This window comes from Saccopteryx bilineata, chromosome 4 (assembly GCF_036850765.1).
Source record: "Saccopteryx bilineata isolate mSacBil1 chromosome 4, mSacBil1_pri_phased_curated, whole genome shotgun sequence".
Taxonomy (NCBI): domain Eukaryota; kingdom Metazoa; phylum Chordata; class Mammalia; order Chiroptera; family Emballonuridae; genus Saccopteryx; species Saccopteryx bilineata.
In genome coordinates this window covers 42695241-42699144 of record NC_089493.1, presented here as the reverse complement: position 1 = coordinate 42699144, position 3904 = coordinate 42695241, and positions in this window count along the sequence as shown.

Below are 3904 nucleotides of genomic sequence, written 5' to 3'. Positions count from 1 at the left end.
TTAAACTGTTGAATGTAGACATTTGCAACTAAGCATGCTATTCTAATATTTCTTTATTATATTGGACATTCCTAATGGCAATGCAAATTGTTGGTCAATCTTTTAGGAAGACAATTTGGTAATAAAACATGAAGAACTATAAAAGTGTCCATATCCTTTGACTACCAATTCTACTGCTAGAAATTTATCCAATGAAAATGATTTAAATAAATGAAGAAAAATTCATGCGTATAAAAATATTCATAGCAACATTAATCACATCACCATTTTAGAATTCAAAAAGATAATATATGTGAAGTGCTTAGCAGGCCACCTCCTAATCAATTAACATAGTCTGCAAAATTCCCTGCTTATTCTCACAAGTTATTTGTGATTCATCTATGTGGATGGCTCTTCCTACCCCTCCCAAATACCTTTGACTCACTCTTTCCTTCAGGTCTCTTTTCAAATGTGACACCACCAGACAGGACTTTCTAAACGACCCCCTCTAAATAGCACATTCTCACTATTCCTTTTTTTTTTAAATCTACTTCCTTTGCTTTATTTTCTTTAGTCCTTATTTCTACCTCAAATGTTATATGTTTATTTGGGTTTTGTTAATGTCTTTCTCTTCCTCATTAAAAGGTAATCTCATTCTAATGAGGGCAGGTACTTTGGTTAGTTCATTGCAGTGTGTTCATCATCTAGGACAGTATCTGGAACACTGTTGAATAAATATTTTTCCTGTCTTTATTCTTCAAGCTTTGGGTTCCATATGTTTTCACTTACCCAAAATTTTTATGTGGTCAACTCCTTTTTTTGTCAGAAAACAGGTTCTGGCAGAGGCAAGGTGGGTTCATCAGGGGAAGGCTCTGACAAGCAAATTCAAAAGGCCTGACAGGAGGTCAAAGAGCCAACATCTGAATATACAAGCACAGGCCAGAGTTGATATACCTGGGAAGGACACCACGTCACAAGAAAAGGATGAGGTATCTAGACCTAGGGTGGCTATCAAATCAGGTACAGGACAGGCCATTAATCTCAGAGAAGTGCAGAAGAGTATATTTTCAGAGATCTTACCATAAGAAAATTAAGTTTCTGGAAAAAACTTTTAGCCACTGTGCCATATGAGATGCCAGAGAAAAATTTTATTACTGGGAAACTTAATTCACAGCAGAGATCCCAGTTCCTGGGACATGATGAGGACTGATACACTGGTCAGTGGTGAGTCAAGACCTGCCCTGGAGGGGAGGGAACCCCCAGGACTCCCAGGGACAGCGCCGCCAGTAGCTCACACTCATCTCCCCGGAAGAGTTGCAGGTGTTGGCTGAGAGAGGTCAAGGCAGTCTGAAACTGGATGGGAAGGTAGGCACAAAAACAAATTGTAGGATCCAGGAATATGGTGCCTTTGCCCTATGGTGACTGGGCCAGACTGAACTGCATATCTCAGAATTTCCATCCACCATGAAGTTTCTCATTTGGGAGGGTCACTTCATGCAAAATTTGGAAGGCCCTGGCTGGTTGGCTCAATGGTAGAACATCGGACCAGCATGTGGATGTCCCAGGTTTGATTCCAGGTCAGGGCACACAAGAGAAGCGCCCATCTGCTTCTCCACCCCTCCTCTTCTCGCTTTTCTCTCTTTCTCTCTCTTCTCCACCTCTCCTGCAACCATGACTCAATTAGAGCAAGTTGTTCCCAGGCACTGAGGATGGCTCCATGGCCTCTGCCTCAGGCGCTAAAAAATAGCACCAGTTGCAACAGAGCAAGGGCCCAGAGCAAGGCAGAACATCCCCCCTCCAGTGGGTTTGCCGGTCAATACGCATGCGGGAGTCTGTCTCTGCTTCCCCTCCTCTCACTAAATTTAAAAAATAAAAAAAGTGTAAGATTTGGATGGTGAAAGTGGAGTAGTGGCCATTTTTATTTTTTCTGCTCAGAAGTTGAGGCAAGTGGACAAGTGGATTAAAAAGCTGTGGTACATATATATATATACAATGGAATATTATGGGTCCATGAAAAAGAAGGAAATCTTACCTTTTGTGACAACATGGATGGATCTGGAAACTATTATGTTAAGTGAAATAAGCCAGGCAGAAAAAGAAAAATATTATATGGCCTCACTCATTTGAGGAATCCAATGAACAATGTGAATTGAGGAATGGAATTGAGACAGAGGAGAGGTCAAAGGGGCCAGAGGAAAAGAGAGCAGAGGGAAAGGGGATGATAGGATGGGATAAAGCTGAAGGGAAGGGGGGAGGGCACTATGGTGAAAGGGGCAAGGGAGATGTTGAGGGGAATATGGGGGAGGGGGGATGCATTTGGGGCAACACTAGAATCTATGTAAACACAATAAATTAAAATCAATAAAAAGGCCTGACCTGTGGCGGCGCAGTGGGGTAAAGCATCGACCTGGAACACTGTGGTTGCCGGTTCGAAACCTTGGGCTTGCCTGGTCAAGGCACATATGGGAGTTGATGCTTCCTCCTCCTTCCCCTTCTCTCTCTCTCTCTCTCTCTCTCGCTCTCGCTCTCGCTCTCGCTCTCTCTCTCTCTCCCCCCTCTCTGAAAATCAATAAATAAAAAAATATACATTTAAAGAAATCAATAAAAAAATTTTTAGAAGACTTTTATAGGTCACACAGACTGTCGCTTATCTGCTGGCTCACTGCGTCAGTGTGAGGCAGTGACTAGGTCTATAACTTATGCTTGGAAAAGGTAACTCCAGGGTAGCCCCACCTTGCCCTGGATCCTCTTACACCTTCTCCCACTTATGGGTCAGATATGTGTTGAGCTTTACCTTGAAGGCCACTAGCCTGTCCTGTAGATAGCCTTGACAGCAGGGTGTGAGGCAGTGAGAACTGACCTGGGTTCTAGCTCAGACCCATGGATTCCAATGGTCCTTGACCTCCCCACTTCTGTCCACCTTCCCTTCTCAACTGGCTCCCTGCAGACTTCAGGATCCATATCAGGAATGAGATGACAGCCTTACAAAGGCTGTTTATCTAGCTCCCACAGTTGTATCCTATGAAATCCCCATTTTAAAAATCATATATATACAAATTATGGAGATATAGATGCCCTAGTCGTGGTTCTCTAATCGAAACCTGACTGATACAAAGTGGATCTGTGTGGAGGACTGAGCTTGTCTGCCGAAGTCTACTACTGGATTAACTTTGTCTCAAAAAAAAAAACATTAAAAGCTTATACATCATAAAAACCTAGTATAATTTAATTAATGTCCAGTTTAAGTATCAGTCTACTCCCAAAAGACAAAGTTTACATACAAGCTTCTAAAGTGCAATATCAGGAAGTCTCTGACAAGAAAGATAATTATGTAGAAACTTCTCAAATTATTTACTCTGAATAAAATTAATGCTTATCAGTAATGCTAGCGATCTAGCCCGCTGGGTTGTTTAAAAAAAATCTCACAAACTTTCTTTTGACCCAGCAATAGATTTTCCTGAGCATATCACCCATTTCAATAAATCTTTGGATTCTGCTATTTGACATGAATTGTATAAATTCTTTTTTTTTTCCTTTGGCATTCTAATCCTAGGTTTATTCAACACAATCCTTTTACTCTGCACAACAAAGTATAAACACATTATCTAAAATGCTACAAAGTTACCAAAAAAATCAAAACAAAATTTATAGTACTGACTGTACAATAAAAGCCAAAAAAGCAATGTACACATTGCCAAGGTACTCCAAAGACCACCATGGCAGGGATGTGGCAGTGAGGATCTGTGATGACCCTGCAGAGCTAGCTTTCGACTTGCTGACCAATTTCAGAGAGAAAGGAGATGTAGGGTATGGGTGTATATGCACAAGTACATGTAAAGACAGAACCATTTACAGCCAACTAACATGGGATATTTGACCCTAGAGGTCAGAAGGACTCAAGCTGGGGAGCAGGACTCGCAGCTGC